Source organism: Cervus canadensis, chromosome 28 (genome assembly GCF_019320065.1).
Source record: "Cervus canadensis isolate Bull #8, Minnesota chromosome 28, ASM1932006v1, whole genome shotgun sequence".
NCBI lineage: Eukaryota > Metazoa > Chordata > Mammalia > Artiodactyla > Cervidae > Cervus > Cervus canadensis.
This window is the reverse complement of record NC_057413.1, coordinates 50,188,989-50,214,605: the sequence shown is the minus strand read 5'-3', so window position 1 is coordinate 50,214,605 and position 25,617 is coordinate 50,188,989.

The window sequence follows — 25,617 nt, the reverse complement described above, 5'->3', positions numbered from 1 at the left end:
TTCAGATCTGGTTTCCTCGGTGTGTATGCCCAGAAGGGATTGCTGGGTCATATGGCAGTTCTATTTTCCCAGTGTTTTTTTTTTTGTTTTTGTTTTTATAATTCTTTTTTTTTTTTTTCATACATTGACATGAATCAGCAATTAGATTTAAAACGATATTCCCACATCCCTGAATCCCCCTCTCACCTCCCTCTCCACCCATCCTCTGGGTTCTTCCCAGTGCACCAGGCCCGAGCACTTGTCTCATGCATCCACCTAGGGGTGGTGACCTGTTTCACCATAGATAATATACATGCTGTTCTTTCGAAACATCCCTCCCTCACCTTTTCCCACAGAGTTCAAAGTCTGTTCTGTATTTCTGTGTCTCTTTTTCTGTTTTGCATATAGGGTTATCGTTACCATCTTTCTAAATTCCATGTATATGTGTTAGTATGCTGTAATGTTCTTTATCTTTCTGGCTTACTTCACTCTGTATAAGGGGCTCCAGTTTCATCCATCTCATTAGGACTGATTCAAATGAATTCTTTTTTAACGGCTGAGTAGTATTCCATGGTGTATATGTACCACAGCTTCCTTATCCATTCATCTGCTGATGGGCCTCTAGGTTGCTTCCATGTCCTGGCATTATAAACAGTGCCGGCGATTGAACATTGGGGTGCACGTGTCCTCTTCAGATCTAGTTCTTTGGTGTGTTATTGCCCAGCAGTGGGATTGCTGGTTGTTATGCAGTTTATTTCCAGTTTTTTAAGGATCTCCACTGTTTCTCCATAGTGGCTGTACTAGTTTGCATTCCCACCAACAGTGTAAGAGGGTTCCCTTTTCTCCACACCCTCTCCAGCATTTATTGCTTGTAGACTTTTGGATAGCAGCCATCCTGACTGGCGTGTAATGGTACCTCATTGTGGTTTTGATTTGCATTTCTCTGATAATGAGTGATGTTGAGCATCTTTTCATGTGTTTGTTAGCCATCTGTATGTCTTCTTTGGAGAAATGTCTGTTTAGTTCTTTGGCCCATTTTTTGATTGGGTCATTTATTTTTCTGGAATTGAGCTGCAGGAGTTGCTTGTATATTTTTGAGATTAATCCTTTGTCCGTTGCTTCGTTTGCTATTATTTTCTCCCAATCTGAGGGCTGTCTTTTCACCTTGCTTATAGTTTCCTTTGTTGTGCAAAAGCTTTTAAGTTTCATTAGGTCCCATTTGTTTATTTTTGCTTTTATTTCCAATATTCTGGGAGGTGGATCATAGAGGATCCTGCTGTGATTCATGTCAGAGATAGTGGTGGTTTTCATCTCTGGGTACACACTAGAATTACCTGGACCCTGGTATTTCTAATCCATACCTGTAGAGAATCTGTTTACAGCCAATTTCAGGGTTCACTATGCTAGGTTCATCTTTTGCAACAGAATGAAATGTTCTGCCTAACAATGAAAACTTCTGGCAAGAAGGCTCATATGTAATTTTCCCCCAATAATGTTTAAAATATAAATCACTCCCCTCTCCACCCTATAGTCATACTCTGATATTTTTCACTGGCCTTTGCAGAAGGCCTTTGGATTCCTCTTGTTGCAGTTGTGGGTTATAATTGAGAGAATTGTGCTTTAGGAATCTAGAAACATCGTTGTCCCCTCCTTTGACATCAACTAGCTGTGTGGTTTCAGGTGAGGCCTTTCTGGCCTCAGCTTGCTCCTCAATAAAATGGGCAGATTGTCCTAGAAGATCTTGAAAATCTCTTCCTTTAGAAAGAAGGCATGGAAATTATGAAAGGAGTCAGAAAGATGGGAGTTTGAATCCAGCTCAGTCTCTTCCTAGACGTTGTCTCTGTTTCAGAACAGCCATTGCTAAACATGTCCTGGGAAAAGGAATTGAGATGATAGGCATGAAGCACTTTTGCAAAAGACACAAATATTCATTTCCACTCCATCTGGTTCCCTTCCTCCCCTCAGGCCCCTTCCTGAGTTGACAGAAGACTCAAGTAAAGTACAAAAAGGGGTTCAGAAACCCACCTGAATGATGGAGGAATTTCTACTTGGCACTATTTTTTTTTTTTGGTCTAGTAAATTACTCTTTTCTCTCCAGGTAGCCCAAAAGAGACAGGGCATTTCTCTTCCTGACAGCGGTCCTTCAATGTTCCGTGTACTTCCTGGAGTAGATGACTCCCTTGGGGACATCAATGGTGGGTGTTTGGGGCTACGGGAGAGACATTTTGGAGGCAAGCCCTGGATGGAAACCTCCGAATCACATTCCACGATCACCCACTGGTTATTTCAGTGTTAGACGAGCCCGACTAGTCTCAGCAACTGCCTTTCACTGCATGAGGGTCAGGCCCTCTGAGTAGCATCTTTGGGTAAATCCAATGTTTCAGACTTTTCATGACAGGGAAGAGACTGTTGATTCAAAGAGGACAGAAAAGAAGGCACGCGTTTTCTTGCAATCTCTGAAAGCATTATTCCTTCCAATAGCCCAGGTAGACTGGGAATTTGCTCAGTTATCTATGCGATGGGCTTTCTACCCTGAAAAGAATCATCTTTTTGATGAGTCCAGCATGTCAAACCCTGTGGTAGATAAAGCAAGCGTAATGCCTTACCATGTTTAGCTATTATAACTATAGAATTTAAGCCTGGTGTGTCGATGGTTTTGTGAGCCTGGCAATTGGAAAAACATCTACCTCGGACTTGTTCCCTGAATGAATATGATCGGGGGTGTGCGGGTGGGTGGGAGAGGAGAAAGATGAACTGGAGCTGTGTGAAATTTGACAGTTTCAGTTCCCAGGGCTCTGAGTTCACTTCTTTCAGTTTCAGTTCATGCAGGTTTCCCTCCTTTGGAGAGAAATTTTGACTTTCAGGTTGAAAGAAGTTAAACGGAGCCTAAACCACACTATTTGACGTACTTTCAGGTTGAGTCAAGAAGGAGAAAGAGGTGGAAAGGTCGCCCCAGCCTCATTCCAATTTCTCCTACAAAAACTTTCCCCTGGTTCACCTCCAGAGTTCCGTGATTCCTGGTCAGCCTTCCATCTAGCTGATTCAAGTGAATTGGCAACCCAAATTCCCATTTATTTAGCTTCTCCTGGAGCCCCACTCCCCAAGTCCAAGCCCACTCTGGGGGAGCAGAGCCAGTCACTGAGGAGGGGCAAGACCTAGCCTGAAAGATCCCCCTGTCCCCAAATGTCACTCTGTTGACCTTTCTGAAATCCCGCTTGGGGCCTGGGATGCTGATCAGTGGAGAATCTGTGTTGGAACGCCACCTCCACAACCTATTATCTGTATGATCTTGGGGTGTTGTTAATCACCAAACTCTTGATGCAAATGTTAATGATTTTGAAAAATTCCTAACATTTGTCTGACTACCTCAAAATCACATTGTCACTCCAAGTGTGGATCAGTTTGTCGATGTATTTAGTACAGGACTCCTCCATCTGTGACGGGCCCATTCCCCTCAAAGTGCTAAATGATTTGGGGAGAAGTTAGCAATGAAGCGGTTAAGAAATGTTTAGGAGAATGGGAAACTTGTTAGACACTTGAGAGGGACAAAGACGGGCTGCATAAGAAGCAGCCGGAACTCTGAACACAGGAAGTCCAGGAGAGAGAAGGAGGTTTATGAAGTGGAGCTGGTGGGCACTGAAGCCAACTCCACTTGCTCCACAATTTGGTCACAGAGAGGAGTTGTTGTTGTTCAGTCATTAAGTTGTGTCCAACTCTTTGCAACTCCATGAACTATAGCACTGCAGGCTTCCTTGTCCTTCACTATCTCCCTGTTTACTCAAACTCATGTCCACTGAGTCAGTGGTGCCATCCAACCATCTCATCCTCTGTCACCCCCTTCTCCTCTTGCCCTCAATCTTTCCCAGCATCAGGGTCTTTTCTAATGAGAGGAGTTACCCTCACACCAATGTGCTAAGCTCCCCAAAAACCAAGTGGCCTGTCACTGGAGGCTGTGAGTACAGGAGACTCTTGCAAGGTTACCCTGGGTCTGACTGAGGCCATCTTTCTTTCCAAATGACATCCTGTCCCCTCTGAGGTCTCTGCTGAGGAAACGGGTCACAGGGTAGCCAACACTCCTGCCCCATGTTCCGTGGTATTTCCAAATGGAAGGAAGGAGGGAGGGAGGGAGACAGAGAGCAAAAAAGAAAGAGATTTTCCTCCATGTAGGGGGAGCCACTGCTTCCAAGGTGACTCTGATTTCCAGAAATTAATTACTGTGCATCCTGACAAAATTCCTGCAGCACGTGGAACCACTTTAGATAGGGATCACTTATTGGAATGAGAAGGAAAGATCGGGTCCGGAGTAAGAGGAGGAACTCTAATGAATACAGACAGGCCACAGAGAGCAAGAATGTGATTTGCTAGAAGTTTCAAGTGACCAGAAGGTCTGTATTACATGGTTAGAGGAAAAACCTTAAGGAGATCCAATAAGGGGATGGGTTTCTCTCTAGAAGAAAAGCAGCTCAAAGGTTCCAGGTCTGACCTGGGTTTTAGTATTGTATCAAGTTCATCTTTGGCAATAGAAGTCACAGGACCGGATTCCTGTGACTTATAGTACTCAGGATTTCGTGGGCACAGGTCAGACTCCTACAGTGTCAACCCGAGGGCCAACAGCCACAGCATAGACACCGCTATGGGCAGGGGGATTCCACTATCCTGTGCAGTGGTTTGCTGCACCGTGACTCAGACAGGCAATGATTTGGGGTGATGGAGGTACTTTTAATGAAAGTCCTTGAAGTATGGATCCAAAACTCTTAGCTTGAACCCAAAGGCATTCTGTTACCCAAGCAAAGATGGCTAAACAGCCTTTCCCCCAAATCCAAAAACTCCTTGTAGCAATGATTACTGACTGTCCCCCAATACATATTCTGTCTGTCTGTAGTCCTTTGATGCAAGATTTTTTGTGGGGCACCCAACTAAAGACTACATTTCCCAGCCTTCTTTGCAGTTATATGATTTCATAATTCAGTCCTAGCCAAGGAGGTTAAAGTGATGTGTGTAACTTGCAGAGGATGGCTTTAAAAGCAAATTATGCCCTTTGTCCCCACCCCTCTCACCAGTCTTTTTCCTTCCCACTGTCTGGAATGTGGCTATCATAGCTAGAGCCCCAGCAGCAAACTAGGACGATGACATATTCTAGAGAAGCCACGCATGACGGAGGATACAGATTAAAAATGCCTGAATCCCTGTGGCCACAGAGTCCAGGAGTGTTCTGAACCACTTGCCTCCAAACTTACCGAATGTAGAGCATGAATAAATTTCTATTTGGTTTGCAAGGTTTCTCACTCTTAAACTTCTTCATAAATGATACATTCCCTTAACAGTCTGCACGCTTGCTTGCTTGCTTTCCTCTTCCTTTATTCCAAACTTAGACTTCTTCCAGTTCCAATCATTGAGTTAACAAAAATTAAAATAATCATAGCTGGCATTTATGGAGTACTTGTTATATGCCACGCACTGTTCTAAATTCTTTATAGGAATTGATTTGTTTGTCACAACAACCTATGAAGCAGGTTCTGCTTTTTTTTTTTCTATTTAAAGATGCTTACCATAAGAATGTTTGCAATGACAAAAAAAGAAAGTAAAGCTTAGGATAGGGGACTGATTGAGTGGACATGTGTGAGTGTGTATATGTGTGTTATGCAGCTCTATATATTGAAATGGACAATCTCCTAGGTGTGTTGTTAAGTGAAAAAAAGCAAACTATTAAAGTATGCTTTTACCAATCAGGAAACTGGCATAGAGTACTTTGGGAACTTGTTCAATGTTGTGTTTCTTATAGTTTGATGTGCTCTGTTGCTCAGTCATGTCCAAGTCTTTGCGACCCCATGGAGTGTGGCCTGCCAGGCGGCTCTGTCCATGGAATTTTCCAGACAAGAATACTGGAGTGAGTTGCCATTTGCTCCTCCAAGGGATCTTCCAGACCTAGGAATTGAACCTGCATCTCTTGTGTCTCCTGCATTGCCAGGCGGGTTCTTTACCACTGAGCCAGAATAGCCTTGTAGCTTGATACTTGAATTCAAAACTCTCTGACTTCAACTCTGGAAAGTGAGAGAAAGGGAAATTGTTGGCCCAGGTTTTCAACTGCCAGCTGAGGTTCACAGTGGTGGGGAATTTATCCACTGAGCAGAACGCTGGATCAGATGATTTCCAAGATGCATTGTAGATCTAAAATTTCCATAAATGCATGCCTAGGAGACATTGTAAGATCCTTAGGCAACCAATGAAGATTCACTGATGTGTATCACAGCTCTTCCTCAGAGAAAGAGAATGAACTGGAAACTTTCAACCCCTTTGTTCCAAAATGATTCCGGATTCATCAGAAACTCAATCAGAATTTGTATTTCCCCAAGTTTCTGGTGAATCAAGCCTCTTCTCCATCTGGTCATGATTCATTCAGTCAAGAGCAACCTAACTAAATCCTTTCCACATTCAAGTCACTATGTTCCCTGATCAGAGAGCCTTAATAAAATAAAATAAAAACATTGTTCATCCCCTAAGCCTATGAGCTCTCAGCATAAAAGAATCATATAAAAGTCTTCGGCTTGAGTTCAGAAGATCTTGGCTTACGTCCTAGACCTTGAGAAAGCCACTTTTCTTCTTTGAGTGTCAATTACCTCATATTTGAGTTGGGATTGATTAGACTTGGATGGAAGCATTGGCATTCAGATTAAGTAGGGTAACACACCATAGATCAAAACGCCCTCACACCGCGTGCTGTGCTTCGTCACTCAGTTGTGTCCGACTCTTTGTGACCCCATGGACTGCAGCCTGCCAGGCTCCTCTGTCCATGGCCCAGGCAAGAATACTGGAGTGGGTTGCCATGGCCTCCTCCAGGGGATCTTCCCAACTCAAGACTTGAACCCAGGTCTCCTGCATTGCAAGCAGATTCTTTACCATCTGAGCCACCTGGAAGCCCATATAATTCTTAACTGCTCTTTAGAATCTCCATAATCCTCTCTCACACATTTTTGGTATCCTTCATTCCTTATTACCATCCAGCAGGATGTGTCACATGAGTAATGTCACCCCACTTTACAGAGGAGGAAACTGAGACCCAGAAACATGAATTAACCTGACCAGGTTCAAAGTTGTTCCAAAAAAAGTCAGCCCTTGGGGAAGACACCTTGAAGCTGAAATCCTGACCGTGCCATCTCCAGATGGTAAAACAGCAGACAGTGATTTTACCTGGAACCAGGCTCCCAAAGTGTGAATCCGAGATCTGCCACCACATCCTGTGCAACTCTAAAAAAGTGACTTAACCTTTCTGTGCCTCAGCTTCATCATCTGTAAGATGGAGATGGAATAAGGTTAGAAGGTGAGGAAGGTTTCAAGATTCTCAACAATATTTTGCTCAAGTACGGAAGTTTCACTTTGAAGTCTTTCCATTGTCTTTCTAAAGCACAGAACTGATCCTGTGCTTGGTTTGAAGGAACTTTCAAGTCTCTTCTTCCTTTAGTTCATGAGGTTCTGGTGTTCACACCTGTTGCAATGGCCCAAAACCTTAAAGGAAAAGGACATCATAAGAGGCACATTGATTTCTCAGCTAGGGGCCAGAACTCTAGGCTGTGAACTTCACCCCATGCAGAGCATTTCCACCTCTGAACAGGGAAGGGGAGACTTTGCTGAACACCAGAAGAGAAGCAGGAAGGAGGGATCAAATCCTAACCATCCAGGCTCAACTCTCACCATGTAAACACGCTCTGGCTGCACACAGACACCCACAGCCACACTGGTGTATACATTTACACTGGGACCAAGCTGATGAATTGGCTCAATTCACTACCACTCTTGTTTAATTTGGAGGCTTGAGCGTCCAACTGCCAAGTGAAATGGCTGTCTTAGAAAGCGCCTGTGTATTTTAAAGGAACATTGCATGCATTTTAACCAGAGATTTCCGCTGTGTGTTTATTTCCAATAGTAGAAGTGCCAAAGGGTGCTAAGTTTGCTGCCTCTCATCTGTGGTTGTTGGGACAAGATGACTGGCCTGCCTGAGGACGTTGAATGATGGGCTACAAGGAGTGAATTGGAAATCAGAGGGGTTCCTCTGTGCCCCCATTGTCTAGCAACCAGGGAGAGGAAGGGACTACTTGTATTCCGAAGGCCAGGGTGCTTGCTGATGCTATGTTTTATCCAAGCCATCCATGCAAGGTTTGGATATAGCTTTGAAGTTAGAATTCTTTCACATGCATTCTGTATGTCACCAAGGAGCAGAAAGGCTACTGGTCTGAGATACCAGGGCATCTCAGGTGATATGTACAGCCTGACACTAGCAAGAGCCATCGCTTAACTTACCTGATGACACGTCCCAGCTGTGTGGTCCTGGGACCACAGATCACTTGACCTCTCTCTGCATCTCTTTCCTCACATCTCTGCTTGTGGGGCTGTTAGAATTAAATGTCAGTGCACATAAAGACCTTAGTGCCTAACCCATAGCGAGCACTCAACAGGTATTAGTGACAATGATGCTAAGAATGGTAATGATAATAAGGATGGAGGTGACGATGGTGGTGGTGATGATGGTGATGACAACAAGGAGGCTTCTTTCTCCTTTTCGGTAAAATAACAATCATAATAGATTCCATAATAGACCTCATAATAAACTTGAGGTCTGTTGTGAGCCAGGAAGACACCCTCATGGGCATTTGTATACACTGTGTTCAGTCTTTGATGACCCAATATGCTCTAGTTGGGAAATGGAGACTCGGGCTAGCTAAGTAGCTGGCCTGAGGTCACAGCCCTAATGAAAAGCAGAGAGTCTGGATCTGTGGATACCTCCCAACAACATGGCACACACCTCTGCTGCATCTCTGGGCAGGTTAGTCCTCTAAAATGTTTTCCAGAGAAGGTGATAGATAATATGAATAAATGAACGTACACGCAGATCTTTGGAAAGCTGAATTCTTGGCTGTTTCCCCTTCCTCTCTGCATTTTGTATCACTTCTATCCTGACTTTTCCACCACCTCCTAACAACTTCTGTTTCCAAGTTTTCTGTCCACAACACCTCTTATAAAGAAACTGTATATTTTTTTAATTGGAGGATGATTGTTTTACAATATTGTGGTGGTCTCTGCTCTACACCAACTGGAATCAGTCATCATTATATACATATACACATACATACCCCCTCCCTCTTGAGCCTCCCTCCCCCGCATCCCACCCCTCTATGTTACACACCGGTCCCTGTGTTTACAGGAGCTGCCTGTGTAATCTATGGGCTCCCTGTGTTACACACCACCTTCCCACTGGTTATCTATTTCACATATGATAGTGTCTATTTGTCAATGCCACTTTCTCAATTTGTCCTACCCTCTTCTTCCTCCAGAGACATAACTTTTCCAACAAAGGTCTGTCTAGTCAAGGCTATGGCTTTTCCAGTGGTCATGTATGGGTGTGAGAGTTGGACTATGAAGAAAACTGAGTGCCGAAGAATTGATGCTTTTGAACTGTGGTGTTGGAGAAGACTCTTGAGCGTCCTTTGGACTGCAAGGAGGTCCAACCAGTCCATCCTCAAGGAGATCAGTCCTCAGTGTTCATTAGAAGGACTGATGTTGAAGCTGAAACTCCAATACTTTGGCCACCTGATGCAAAGAACTGACTCATCTGAAAAGACCCTGATGCTGGGAAAAATTGCAGGCGGGAGGAGAAGGGGACGACAGAGGATGAGATGACTGGATGGCATCACCAACTCAATGGACATGAGTTGGGTAAGCTCTGGCAGTTGGTGATGGACAGGGAAGCCTGGCGTGCTGCAGTCCATGGGGTTGCAAATAGTCAGACACGACTGAGCTACTGAACTGAACTCTTTCCTCCACTGTGTCCACCAGTCCATTCTCTGGATCTGAATCTCTTTTTCTTCTAATGTTCTGTGAAACAGAACAGTCTTTCCTGAGCCCCAGACTATTACAGTGTTCTTTTGGAAACCCTGGGTTAAGCAGACTATGTATTGATTGGAGACCACAAGTTGCCTGGCTTATTTCTGTGACCTGCAGGGACTGAGCACCTGACCTGTGCCAAAAAACCCATCCTGCATGTAGGAACGAAGCCCCCACCCCCACAGACCTGCATTCTGGAAGATGATACACACAGCCCCCAGACCCAAAAAAGAAATCATTGTATCTTCTGTGTTAAACCAAAGTTGCATTCTTCCCAGGAAAAGCCACGCATTTCAAAGCATGCATGCTTTCAGCCCAGTCTGGAGTCAAGAATTTCAGAATCCAAGTCCAGTTTGGAGACAAGGTGTTAGGGCCACTCAGATTCAAGTCTTGGTGCTATTTTCTTCATCTGTGACCTCAAGCAAGCATGAGGCCCTCTGATCTTCAGGTTAGTCCTTTGTAACAAAGATGACACCCAACTCCTCCATAAGCATGCCTTACTTTCGCCCAATAAATTTAACCATCACATCAGCATTTCCTTTCATTGTGCCAAGCCCAGCCCTTCAGGCCACTGGAAGCATCAGCTTCCTGGATCTCTCTGGAGCACAGTGAACTGGTAGCCACCACTGCATACTGACCAGTCAGTGGTTCCAGCTTCTTGTACTGATCAGGACCGAGAATTCCAAGAGAGGAACACGGCCAGCAGCAGACAGGCTGGCTGAGCTGGGATGAGGCATAGCCGAGGGCATGAGAGGAAACTGGTCCATCCCAGACAAGATGGCAAGTGCCTCCAGGCCCTCTCGGCTACCCACAGTTGCCCTCTAGTTTGTTGATGGAAATAAATAAGTGAAAGCCTTTTCAAGTGCAGTGGAGTTTATATGAGGTTTCTCTCGGTAAATATCCTGAACCTAGGTCCTAGTTTTGACCTTTTGGTATAGTTTCTCCGAATAAAACCTTGGCCCTCCAATATCATTGAAGGGACTGTGTATGGTTGGGCTGTTTCCTCACTCAGCCCTGCTCCCAGATGGAGCATGTTAACCTAGCCTTTGAGTGCACACACACCGAATTCAAGTCCCACTTTTTCATTCATGCATGTGCGACTTTGGGAAAGTTACTTGATTTAACAGATAGACGAACAACCATGGTCCAGACGCATGAACATGCTAATGTCACACAAGTAGCTGGTGAGTGTCTTGAGAAAGGAGATCACTGGGTCTTGTTCACCACCATGTCCCCTGCCCCATCACCTGGCACGTTGTAACTCTGCCTGTCTCACCTGGAAGAGACGGCCTGCTGAGAAAATCTGAACCCACTGGTACATCTGGAAAGGGACTAAGGAGCATTGTGCCAACCTTGTTGTGGTGAGACAGACCCCAAGGTTCCACTGGGGTGTGACAGCTCCCCAGGCCACCTGGAATCCTGGGAAACACATGGGTTTTGTAGTCAAAGAGTCATGAGTTCTGATCCTGCGTCTGCCCTTCTGATTATGGCACCTGGAGAAAGCCTCTCAACTTCCCAAGCCTCAGTTTGCTAACCTGAAAAATGGGACTGTGGGTATCCATCTCAACTGGGTTGATGAGAGGACTAGTGTCAAGATGTTTGTGACTCACTGAGACCTGAGCCTGGCTATGTTCTGAGTTGCATTCTCCACCAACCTCAGGATCAACCCCTCACTCCATGCCTATGAACCTTCATACAACTTACGCATTGCTGTAATTTAATTTTATATTCAGAAATTGATTTTTTTTTAATTTGTCATACCACACACCACAAGAAGCAAAGTTCAATAAAACCTTAGCCATTAAGGATGCAAATTGAAAAAAGACCCAGACCTGTCCATAGCAGAGATCAGGGTTTGGTCGGCATAAAATTGTCATGCTCTCATTAGGGGGCAAGGGTCTTTAAGGTTGAAAATCTTGGACTCAGGGGTCTCCTCAGGGTCCCTCTGGCTACAGGTTTCTAAGTCTGACTTGGGGAAGGCTGGGAGGAGCAGAAGAGAGAATCTTATCCTCCAAGCCTGATAAGACCAGGGAGTGCGGAGTGACTGGCGCAGGACTTGTCTTTCTCGTCCTCTTTGGAATGGGGTATAGGACTGGGGGAGCTCTAGCACGTTTAGAAGCGGAACGCTTTCTGTGAGCCCTTTTATAGCAAAGGACAAATACCAGAGTCCAAATAACTCTGTATTCCAGCACTCTCCAGAATCTTCCTGGAAGTTCTCAAGTTATTAGCCAAGTAGTCTCTCAACACTTAGAAGAAGGAAAAAAAAAAAAAAAGACATCTTTTGCTTCCAGGGTGCATGCTGCCAGTCACCTCACTCATCTTCCAGATCTACTTTCCATCTCCCCTGCCACTTGGGCCAAGCACACAGAGGATTTGGGTAACTTCTGTATCCTTCACATCAAGTTTTAGCTTTCTGGAGAGCCAGAGGCTGCTCATCACCACATGCACTGGCTGGACTGCACAGGGGCATCCTAGTCTCTGTTAGGGGAGAAGGCAATGGCACCCCACTCCAGTACTCTTGCCTGGAAAATCCCATGGACGGAGGATCCTGGTGGGCTGCAGTCCATGGGGTCGCTAAGAGTCGGACACAACTAAGTGACTTCATTTTCACTTTTCACTTTCATGCGTTGAAGAAGGAACTGGCAACCCACTCCAGTATTCTTGCCTGGAGAATCCCAGGGATGGAGGAGCCTGTTGGGCTGCCATCTATGGGGTCTCTAAGAGTCGGACACAACTCAAGCGACTTAGCAGCAGCAGCAGTCTCTGTTAGGATACGGAAATTGGAGAGATTGGAAAGTAGTTGGACCCCAGCCCTCCCTTTCCCTGCCTAGAGTATCCATCTTCTGTCACACCTGCTTAACCTGATGGACTGCAGACCCATTTTTGCAAAGGTAGGTTAAGGCCAGAGTCAAGAAAGCTGCAGAAAGAAGCAAATTGCTTGCGGATCTCCAACTGGGCTACCAGTTCACTCTGGTCCTAGAAATGACTAGACCCTGATTGGGCATCCATGGTGATCAGCTGGTCTCTGATGAAAATAGGGCCCAGGGAAATCTGAACATCCACACTTTTGGAGCTGTGTTGATACTGGGTACACCTGTCTTATTTCACATAGGTGCCTTGAGAGAATGCATGAGGGAATGGAGAGGAGGTGCCCCAGGCTAGTCTGGGGAGGAGCCAGGAAAATCTGTAAATGTATACAAGATGCCATGTTTACAAGGTTGAGTGTGGATAGCCAGGTAGGTCATGCCCTTGAGCCATGGATGCATCCTCCCCTTACCTGCAACCCGAGCCAGCTGTCTTCATGATACCTGTGTGTAGACAACAAAAAAGCCAGATGAGAGTGTGGATGGCTCTTGGAAAGCCGTCCCCACAGCCACAGAAGGACCCAACCAGCACTGGGGGCAGAGATAGGCTAGCATCATCTTTAAATGTAGATAGGACCACTCTTCTCAGCATCTCCGTCACCATGGGTACCGAACACCTTCTTCACTCACTCAAGTGGTAGCAGGGATGGTTCATGATTGTCCAGGGCTGGAGAAACCGTTAGTAGGAGTCCTGATCCCAGACCTGAAAGCAACCTAAGGATTTCCATGATCACAAGGTCCTCCTCCCCAAAGCCTCTTCCTGCTCTGGTCCTGTGCTCCAGACATGGCAGCCCTACAGCAGTTTCTGTGACAGGACTGATTTGGCAGAAGAGCCTCCTGCCTCCGGTCTAGGCAGAACCCAAGTTTCCACTCCACATGTCATTGCACTGACCACCTGGAGGAAGTGGATGCTCTCAGAATCAGTTGGCTAAGGTTGGATGATGTAGGTGGAGAAAGAGATTTCCGTTTCAAATCCGGTTGAATTATGTTTCCATACCATTTCTGCAACAACTATTTTTACACTTACAATGCAACATGGACAAAGATTCGTGTTGACGAATCGTGTTGACAAATAAGAATCTCATAGAAGACAATACAGTGACCCCTCCCCTACATAGTATCTACTGAAAGGACCCCCTGAGACCCCTCATCCCCAAAACCTCTCTCGAACTGGCTTGTCACCATCCAAGGAATTGCCATCTTTATGGTTTCATACCTTTGGGTTAAGATAGTGTCCCCTGTGAAAGTATAAAATTCCTGGGAGGATAACACATTGAGTATTGGTCTCCAGCATCTTAGAATCAATTCATCATGCTTTCATCACCCTCACCCCAACCTTCACAGAGGCCCCCTTTACTGGCTGCCCTGCTCTGTTCTCTCTTCCATCCCACTCATCTTCTCCTCTTCTGCCAGTGATTACTTTAAAAAAAAATCAGTCTTGTTACTTTACTGCCTTAAAAAACCTCTGTGAACTCCCCTTCTCCTACAGAATCTAACTGAAACTTCTTAGAGTTCAGTCTCTCAGGTTTTAGCCCCTGTATGGAGATGGAGGGTCTCTATCACGCACACCCTGAGCATTTGTTTACCAAAGGAATCAGGCCCTTTTGAATCTCTTTCCTCTGTGGTGTTCCACTGGTCTTTTCTCCTCCCTTCCTCCTGAATTGAGATGCTCCTGAAATTGTATCCTGGTTGGACTGAGTTTCCCATGATTATGTATGAATCTATTGAATATAATGTAGAAAATAGGTTATAGTCTTTCGTGTATATGTATATATATATATATATTTATATATGAATACAATAGATATAATAACATTTCTTTGACTGTGAACTCTTTGTGGATCAGAACTTTGTTTTATTCATCTATGTGCCCCAAATCCCAGCCCCAATAGACAGCCAGCCTTCAACCAATATGTGTTCTCTTCCACTGCTGACAGTCAGCTAGGAGATTTTGACATGGGGAAAGAAGTCATGGGACAGAGGCAGGTAAAAGCAGTACATACTTTGGGCTTCCCAAGTGGTGCTAGTGTTAACAACCCACATACGCAAGAGACAGGGGAGACGCAGATTCAATCCCTGGGAAGATCTCCTGAAGGAAGGCATGGCAACCCACTCCAGGATTCTTGCCTGGAGAATCCCATGGACCGAGCAGCCTGGTGGGCTAGAGCCCATAGGGTCTCAGAGAGTTGGACACGACTGAAGTGGCTTAGAATGCACACGTGCATTTTGGTCTGAAGACACGAAGCTGTCACATGAAGACCGGATGAAGGAAAAGAACCATGAAAGGTAAGAACCCAGGACATTCATCACAACAGCAACAACAAAATAAGTCTTTCCAAAATGAAGACCTGGTCACCAGGTCAGCCCAAGCTTAGCAAAGAGTGCAAGCGACTTAACCGTGTCTAGAACCTCTCTGCCAGCGTTGATGTCATTTCATCTGGATTCCCATGTTTACATTTCCAAATACGTGTGGGTTATTTTTCTGTCCTTGGTTTCTAATTTAACAGCACTGTAGTCAGAAAACATGTCCTGTGTGTTCCTGAGCTTTTGAAACATAGTAACCTTTATTGCCTGATACATGGCCAATTGCTATAAACATTTAAACAGGAAAGACTGCGTAAGCCCCAACCGTGGGGTGCAGGGCTCCTTGGATGTCCAACGAGTCAAGCTTGTCCAGTGAGCTGTCCAAACCCTCCACAGCTGTGCTAACTCACGGTCACCTTGGTCCTGAGGCCATTGTGTGCGACATCTGTCGCTGCGATGGTGAGGGTCACAGCCTCTGCTCCTCCTCTCTCTATGTAATGTGTCCGCTGTCACTTGCTTCACAGCTGTCAGATCCAGGGAAGAAAGGGTTTGCAAACTACAAAGCTTCCCATGCAGGTTAACGATTCCTGTCAAGCATTTTCCGATAGCTCTCATCATCTTGAGAAGACTAAAAGTCTTTTTAAAATTTTTAAATTTTATTTATGTATATTTTGGTTGTGCTGAGTCTTCGTGGCTGCACTCAGGCTTTCTCGAGTTGCGGCGAGCGGGGACTACTCCCTAGTTTTGGTGCTGGGCTGTGCTTAGTCGCTCAGTCGTGTCCAAGTTTCTTCTACCCCGTGGACTGTGGCCCACCAGGCTTCTCTGTCCATGGGGATTTTCCCAGACAAGAATACTGGAGTGGGTTGCCATGCCCTCCTCCAGGGGATCTTCCCAAGCCAAGGATCGAACCCAGGTCTCCCACGTTGCAGGCAGGTTCTTCACCATCTGAGCTTCAGTGCTAGGGCTTCTCATTTCAGTGGCTTCTCAACTGGTTGTGGAGCACAGGCTTCAGAGCATGCGAGCTTCAGTTGTGGTGCAGGGGCTCAGTTATTCCACAGCATGTGGAATCTTCCTAAACCAGAGATTGAATTCATGTACCCTGCATTGGCAGGCAGATTCTTAACCACTGGACCACCAGGGAAGTCCAAATAAAAGCCCTTTAGTTTTATAGGGCTTCGTCCCACCTTTCTCAGCATCCCTTCCATGGCTGAACACCAACTGTATGTGGGCTCTGTTCATTTCATCCCCGGTTCTCCCCTCCGATGCCTGTGAGGATGTGTCATTAGTCGCAGAGGGAAGAGCCATGCTCAGATCCCAAGTTAATAAAGCAGCGGAGCCTGGAGCAGAGCCCAGGTTGGCCTACCTCCAAAACCTAGGCTTTTATTATGTTTTGTTTCATTGCTTAAATTGTTTTTCTAATGATGAAATATTTCATATGTATATATAATCAAATACATAGCACTACATAGAAAATATGGAGAATAATCCCCACCACACAGCCATAAACACAGTGCATTCTGGGTGCTTTCAAATTCACCTGTGAGTCCACTCCTTTCTCATCCCCTCCACCCTTTCCTCTGGGGTACCTACTCTCCTCTCTTTTCTTCACCTTGCTTTTTCCTTGATAGTTTTACTATGTATATGTATAAATATACATATATATGTATATCTATATAGATAGACTAGATATTGATACGTGTAATAACATTTTATTGAGTTGTACATAATTCTGAACTTAATTTAAATGGGTTCATACTACACATATTCTTCTACAACTTAAGAGATCCATCTTTATTAATATGACTAAAGGGATATATTCATTTTCCCTGCTGTATCATATTCCATTGTATGAAAAGGAAGTCACTCAGTCGTGTTTGACTCTTTATGGACCCCATGGTCTATACGGTTCATGGAATTCTCCAGGTCAGAATACTGGAGTGGGTGGCCATTCCCCTTCTCCAAGGGATCATCCCAACCCAGGTATGGAACCCAGGTTTCCTGTATTGCAGGTGGATTCTTTACCAGCTGAGTCACCAAGGAAACCCTTCCATTTTATGAATATATATATATATTTATTTATTTATTTATTCTATTGCTGATGGATGTATGAGTGAGTGAGTGAGTGAGTGAAGTCGCTCAGTCGTGTCCAACTCTTTGCAACCCTGTGGACTGTAGTCCACTAGGCTCCTCCGTCCATGGGATTCTCCAGGCAAGAATACTGGCGTGAGTTGCCATTTTCTTCTCCAATGGATGGATGTATAGTTTCTTCTAACTTCTTGCTAAACAATGGTGCTGTGAATATAACTGTTTCTTGATGTACATGTGCAAAAGTTTCTCTAGAGTATAAATATTAGGCCTAAGCCTTAGCTTGGGCTGCCATAAAAAAAAAAAAAAATTACCATAGACTGGATGGCTTAAACAGAAAAAAATTATTTCTCAAAGTTCTGGATGCTAAAAGTCTAACATAAGGTGCCAGCGTGGTCATTATCTGGTAAGAACTCTCTTCCTGACTTGCAGACAGCCACTTGCGTCTTTACATGGCAGAGAGAGACATCAAGTGCTCTCATGAGGGCACTAACCCCATTATGAAGACCCCACCATCATGGTCTCATCTAGCTCTCACTATGTCTCAAAGCTCCATCTTCAAATACCTCCCACTGAGGATTAGGGATTCAATATGTGAATTGGGGAGAGGAGCACAACTCAGTTCAGAGCAGAGTGAAATTGCTGGGTCATAGATTACACCTATCTTCAGCCTTACTAGATATTACCAAATCATTTTCTGAAGAAGTCAGTTCAACCTCCATGCTCCTGGCCGGATTCCTAACTCGACCACCGGCCTCCTTCAATATGCCTCTCATGGCACGTGTGCTAAGTCTCTTTCAGTCGTGTCCGACTCCTGGCGACCCTGTGGACCATAGTCCACCAGGTTCCTCTGACCATGAGATTCTCCAGCCAAGAATGCTGAAGTGGGTTGCCATGCCCTCCTCATGCCTCCCATTAATATTCTTCAACCAAATCTAAAGTGTTCTCTCTCCAAGAGTGTAAGAGTCTTTTGTGGCATGACCTGTTTCTCTTCCTTGCTGCCTTGTTTGGCTACCCTGCCTTGTTCATCTCCTCCCTACCATCCCTTCTCCCCACCTTCCCTCTGATGACACAGTCTGGCTGGCTGACAGACACCCACACCCTACCTGCGTTCCAGGAGTCTGTTGTGCTTCCAGGGGCAGAGCACAAAAGAGTATTTGTCTCTCAAAGGCACACAGAGAGATGATGCCTCAACCTCCCTGCTGTTAACCACCGTGAGGGATCCAAGCAGTGATAGAATCACTGGGCACTGAAAATCTTCAAGGCAGAAGGAATGCGAGCAATTGTCATCTCCTTCCCCTTTAACACAGGAGGAAATGAAGAACGTGCTTTGCTCAAGTCCCCCAAGTCAGTGAGGGGCCTCTGGGCTGGAACCCTAAGACCTGAAGTTGCCATCCTGGCAGTTTGTAGGGACAAGGGTGACATTACTCTACCTCTGAGCCTTAGATACAAACAGTGAATCTCATTAAAGAAAAAAATTAAGTTGTCCGAAATAAGCCACCTATTTGGAGAAGGTATTGTCAAGGGCTAATTTTATGTCCAACCAAAGATGACAATTATCAGTACATCATAGCAAAAGTTTTTTTTAAATAGTGTAGAACAGTAAATACCTTGTTCATACTTTCATTCATTCAAAAAGTATTTATTGAACAGCTATTATGTGCCATAGTCTAGGCACTATATCAGAGGGGGGGAAAACACAGGTGAAAATCCCTGCCTTCTTTGAGCTTACTTTCTAGAGGATGGTAACAGGCAATAACAAATCAAACAACACAAAAAAACCAACAAACACATAGAAATAACAGCTTGTGACCACTATGAAGAACAAAGCCAGATGAGAGAGACAGAAAATAACTAGCCAGAAGGGAAGCTCTGTTTGTAATGAGGCCTATGGAGGGTCAGTTCAGTTCAGAAGGAAATGAAGCCAGAAAGATGGCAGGAGCAGATCCCTTCTGTTTAAGTCTATTCAGTTTCCCATTGCTGCTATAACAACACAAACTTCGTGGCTTCAACCATTTCAAACGCTTCATCTTGCAGTCCTGGAGGATAACAGCCAGACATGGGTCTCACTGGGCAGAAATCAAAGTGTCAGCGAGGCTGGGCTCCTTCCTGGGGGCTGCAGGGGAGAAGCCCTTGCCTCCCCCTTTTCTAGCTTCCAGAGGTTGCGTCATTCCCTGGCTCATGAACCCTTCTTCACCTTCAAAGCCAGCTGCCGGGGTTCAGGTCCTCCTCACCTGAAATTCCTCTGAGCAACCTTCCAGGCCCACACCGCCACCTCTCTGACCTCAGCCCAGCAGGGGGACTCGTGGGATTAGAGTTGAACCCACTGGGGTTGCTGGGGTGACTTCCCTGTGAAGATCCATCCTTTTGATCACATCTGCAAGGTCCCTTTCACCGAGTGAGGTCGCACACATAAGGCCATGGATGTTTGGGGGTCATCAGTCTGCCAACCACCAAAATCACTGGAGGATTCTGGTAGAAGAGTGGCCTGATTTCTGAGTGGCTGCTTGGCCATGAACAGACCACAGAAGGCGGAGGCAAGGGAGGGGGACTAGTGAGGCAGCTGGCGCCAAGTACCCAAGAAGGGGGACAGGAAGGGAGACATGGATCAGAGCCATGGAGGTGGCCTTTTTTTCCTGAGTATATTTTAAATTTAGAGCCAATAGGATTGTCTGACTGACTGGATGTGGAGGCAAGCAAGTAGAGAAGTGGTATGATTCCAAGGATTTTGGAGAAATCCATTCTCTTCCAAGAATGGACTTGCTCGTTGGAGGAGAAGATGTGGCGAGAAACAAGAGGTGGGGAGGGATGAGACTGGGTAACACTTCCACCCACGGAACTTAAGCTAATGCATCGACTCTGGCCCGCAGCTTTCAGGATCTTATATTTCAATGGGAAAATCAAGACACAAGATATCACAACTGATTACTTCTGATATATCAGAACTTACTCCAACAAGTGAACACTAACCCCAAAGCTGTCATCTTGGGAAGCCATGCACATTTATTCCAAGGCTGCTGCCAAAACATCCTTGGAATTCCTGTCTAGGAGCTGGATTGACTTCTGAGCTGTACAGAGAACTTCAGCCTCGCTTTTCTCCCTCAGAAGTTCAGTTTGAATGTGTACTTTATTCACCGGACCTGACTCGACCTCCAAAGAATTACAATCATTTTCCTAAGATGACAACTGGCCTCCAGGGAGGACAGACACCTCTCCAGTTGTGACTGTGTCACTGGAAAAGTCAGCCACCATCTCCAGGAAGGAAGAATTTCCTTCTGCACACAAATATCCCTTCCAGTGGAGGTGAGCGTCACCTCCCTTTAGGAGCTCCAGTTATGATACCATTAACATAGAGCAGAGGTCTTATAGCCCAGTCTTCATCTGGATGTATAGATTTGGGTGTAATATGGTCTAATACTGTGCTGTTTGTTGATAGTGGGTCATCCATGTATTTCACAAGAGGCGTTTTTCTCTGGTTTCAATACCAGGCATATTCATGTCTCTCTACTAGACTGTTCAGATTGTATGGTCCTAGTAAAGACGTTACTGGTCATATTTCTTCCTTCACTCCACAGACTAGAAAATCTGCCTATGTTCTCTTCATTTCATATGTGTCAGAAGTAATCAGTTGTGATATCTTGTGTGTCTTGATTTTCCCATTGAAATATAAGATCCTGAAAGCTGCGGGCCAGAGCCGATGCATTAGCTTAAGTTCCGTGGGTGGAAGTATTACCCAGTCTCATCCCTCCCCACCCCTTGTTTCTCTCCACATCTTCTCCTCCAACGAGCAACTCCATTCTCGGAGTTGTGGGTTTTGATCTTGCTCCTTTGTCTGCAACATAAAGCAGAAACTAACATAACACTGTAAACTGTACGCCAATAAAAATGTTTTCAAAATCTTCCTAGAAAAGAAAGTATGAAAGAAGAAATTGAAAACAGAAGAAATGAATGCATAAAGTAACAATAAACAAAAAGTTGATAATATGTTATTAAATCTAAATAAAAATAAACTTTAAAAAAAAAGAAAGAGAATCTTCTGGATCAGGTTTGCTCAGTTGTAAAATACGGGTGCTCATTGTATCTTCTAAGGCTCGTTTTGAGGAGGAAATCAGACATTTCATATAAAGCACCTCACACGATGCCTAAGAAACTCTTGAGAAAGTGTGTTAACCTCGATCCATGTGCAGGATCATGTTTACCAGACCACTGCTCACCTTATTTTTTTTCCTCTGAAAGAACTTACTCCTTTTAGGCTCCAAGAGATTGTGTTGCTTGGTTTTGATTCTTGTCTGGTTTTCCTGCAATTCCCCTTGAGTCACTGGCTGTCCAATAGGTTGTGGGGATCAGGTGGGTGAGCCATGGTCTTCTCCTACATCCCCCACCCCTTCCCCTCTCCTCTGACTGCTAGGCCATCCCAGAGACAGGCAACAGTCCTGCCACGCCAACATCCTATAAGTGATCAGTCTAGCCTGCTGCCTTCATGAGTGACATAATACAGGGGTAAACCAGACCTCTGCCACACTTGCAGAGAAGAATGAAGAGTTTCCAGGCTCCAGGAGAGAAACTTGGTCTTTGCTGATCCCTGGATGCCCAGGGAGAGAGCTGAGAGCTCAGTAAAACTTTGGGTCCCCATCCCTTTCATTTAAATCAACCCCCAAGTTTTCCATGAACCGGAGGAATAATTACATGCCAATGCCAGGCAGACATTTCTTCTCTCAAAGGGAATTTTAGGGGCATTTTAACAGGGGCTTCAGGAGTTCATGTGTGGCTCCTGCTTCAGATCTGATACCCAAGTGACCTAGCTGTTTGGAATCTTAGCCCAACGGAGGAGACAGTTTTGACCAGAATATCTTTCATGAGCACCCCAAAAAGACAGTGAATGATGGCCCATTTTCTCTGTTTGTCCATGAGATAGAGTGCCCCTAAGAGCAAAATGGGGCTTCCCAGGTAGCTCAGTGGTAAAGGGTCTGCCTGCCAATGCAGGAGGCATGGGTGCAATCCGTGGGTCGGGAAGATCCCCGGAGAAGGAAATGGCAACCCACTCCAGTATTCTTGCCTGGGAAATCGCACGGACAGAGGAACCTGGTGGGCTACAGTCCATGGGGCTGCAAAAGAGTCAGATAAGACTTAGTGAGTAAACAACAACAAGGGCGCATAAGGCCCCCTTTGCCCTCCTGCCCTCTTTCTCCTCCTTCCAGATGCCACCACACCCTTGCAGAGGAGTCATCACCCATGGCCAACTGAACACCATCTCCTGGGAAATAAAATCTGAAAAGTTAAGAAGGGAAAAATAGAGGGATATGATTATTTTAATCCTATTCCAGATACTCAAGTACCCTCCTCAAACAAAACCCAAATTAAATGAGACCGATGAGACCACTATCCTGATTAGATGAGAAAGTGGATTTTAAAACCCCCTGCTCTGTTCCTGGCACCTAATGCACCCTATATCACTGTCAGGTTAACTATTTTTACCCCACTGTTCGTGTTTGCCCACCAACCCCACGAAGTCCAGACCCCAAAAGGCCGTGTGCTGAGGCTTTGAACTGGCTGCAAAGCCCCCCTCCTCCAGGACCTTCTCCGGCCCAATTATAACGTCCCAGTCTCACTACAGCTGCTCATGGACCAGCCATGTCCATCTTTCTTTCTGAGGCTCTGGGCCATTGTAGAAACTTCCAACTGCTTGATTTGACAAATGACTTTCTGAGTGGAAAGGGGTTTTACATTTAATACATATCATAAGAGACATCAGAGCTATGCTCAGGAGATCAAATAGTTTCTTCAGCTAAGAATGTAAGAATGATTCCCATTAATATCTTTCCAACAAAAGCCCTGAGCTCCCCACCCCCGCTCCTCTATGATCTCAGTTTATTAATGTGGCCGCCCCCTCCCCCGGTTAAGCTGCCCGCACCGCAGACTCTCATTCCAGTCTGATGTACACCCTCCATAGAATACACCTCTTTGGCAAGCATTTAATGTTTAAAAAAAGAAGAAAAGAGTCCTTCATCATCTTCAATCGTAAAATCAAACGACTGAACACCATCTCCTGGGAAATAAAATCTGAAAAGTTAAGAAGAGGGAAAAGAGAGGGCTATGATTATTTTAATCCTTTTCCAGATGCTCAAGTAGGATCCCCAAACAAAACCCAAATTAAACGTGAGCCTTATTCAAAGGGATGATAAGCATGCAAGTGTCTAAGACAAGGTTTGGCAAATAGTAGGTGCTTGGTTAATGTTTATCTAAAAATAAACAGGAACGTCCATGCACACAGCCCCGTGGACTGCACTCTGTCACGCCCAGCCTGAGCAGACGAGATGGGTGACCATTACTACAGTCCCCACCCAGACCAGGGTGCCATGATTTTTCAAAGCACCTTCATGCTTCATAGCTGCTTTGATTAATGCACCATTTCAAAGCTTTCACCTGGTCTCCAGAGAAGAGGGGCCTCTTCCAGGTCCCTGAAAGACAGGATTAATGCAGACGCCGCACACTGACACATACCAACACTGGGAAAATCTGGTCCTCCCAAGAATTTGGAAGCATCTCAAGATTTGGGGATCTCTGTCAGCAACACAGAAATTGCTGAGATCAGAGCACTGATTCCTTATCAAAACTAGGCTGGATAAAAACCTCTTTAGCTCCAACAACAAAATGGGCCAGAAGGATACTGACACTGTAGGATGGACATCTTGGCCCCTTTGGTCAAAAGGGCCAGTACACCAGTCAGAAAAGTTCTCTTTTCACTTAACCACTGAAATCAATGCCCAGATCCTGTCATTCCCTGGGTCTCAGTTTATTACATTTATAAAATGGGAACAAAGAGATTGGCTCCATCTCCTGGCTGGCATTCTTGGGAGAATAAAATGACACAGGGTAAGGAAAGAATTTTCAAGAATGGAAACTTCTATGTACAAATCGGCAGCCACCAGTGAAAGGCTGATGATATGGGTACCAAAGAGAGCTGAAGAGGGAGCTCCTTGCCAACATGGCATCAGGTGACAGGAGCGAGGATGCTTAGATCATCACAGGTTGTGTTCTTTGTTAGAGGGCTCTGTTGTATCATCCAGGTTCAGGTCTTTGGCTGTCCTGGGTGTGAATCCCAGAGCTGCCATCTACTAGCTAAATAACCTCATAATCTCAGCTGGTCCCTTTCGCCTCCTTCCATACAGAGCAGACTAATGTCTTTTCCCTCGTAGAAAACAGCTAGGATGTTCTGTAAGGATGCAGAGGGAACATGGAGGAGCAGAGACCAGCATGTAGAAATGTTGCCCAGATGTGAGCCCAACCTGCAAGCTTGTCCTTCAAAGAAACCATTTGACTCTAAGAGACCCTCAGATGGGAGGAGGAGCTTCCTTAGAATTGCTTGTGTAAATTTGTCTCAAGTTCTGCCTCATTGCTCTGGGTTTCCTCCCACCAGCCTCTCTGTGGCACTTCCACGAGCCTTGGAGGGTCGCATGCTGAGAAGCAAATGGCCCTTCACCTTACACTCTGTCTCCTGCTGGTGGAGGCGGTGCCCAGAGGGGAGGGAGGCAGCCTGATGGGGTCGCTGGGGGCAGCTCTAAACCAATGACTTCAGCATCTCCCAGAAGCCCCCAAGCAGTGCCCTAAGCAGAAGGGAGCTTCCCAGGTGGCGCAGTGGTAAAGAATCCACCTGCCAATGCAGGAGATGCACCAGACTTAGGTTCTATCCCTGCGTCAAGAGGATCCCCTGGAGTAGGAAATGGCAACCCACTCCAGTATTCTTACCTGGAAAGTCCTAGGGACAGAAGAGCCTGGCGGGCTACAATCCATGGGGTCGCAGAGTCAGATATGACTGAGCGACTGAGCACACAGCAGAAGGCGGAAGCAGGTGGAATCCTCTCGCCTGGCTTTCCCATATGCGTTTCACCACCCTCCCCCAGCAAGGCCAGGTCTGCACAAACGGTGCTGCCCCAGCTCACCCTGGGCCCAGGTCCTCGTGTCCAAGCCTCCTTAGCCTCAGAACTCTGGGACCCAGTGGGATGCAGAGAGCATCCCTTCGAGGTTCTGATCTGGGTCCCTGAGCCCCCTAAATGTGCTGACAGGCAATAATGGGGATGCTAGAGATTTCGTAACTATTTTTCAAAGCTGTTCATAACACATAACAAGGGCCCCATGTGAGACTAGACAGGTTAATTATGCCTCTGTCTCTTTTGGATGGAATTGTATCCATTCAATGTGATCACTCTGGTTAGCTCATGCTGATAAAAGTTTTAATCAACAGTATATAATTTTTAAATCTAACAATGACTACTTAATGAATGCTGTTTGTAGCATTGTCTCTTATTTTTTCTAAACAGGAAATCCATGGGGGGTAAAAAATAATGAAAAGCCTCCTTAGTGGCAAAGGGACAAAAACCACCAACCTGCCCCATTTCACAGATGAGGATATAAAAACACGGGAGTCAGATCTCTCCCAAACCTGAGCAGCTTCTCTGGGGTAGAAGCAAGATTACAAATTACAACCCCAGGAGGTTTGCTTCCAGTGCTG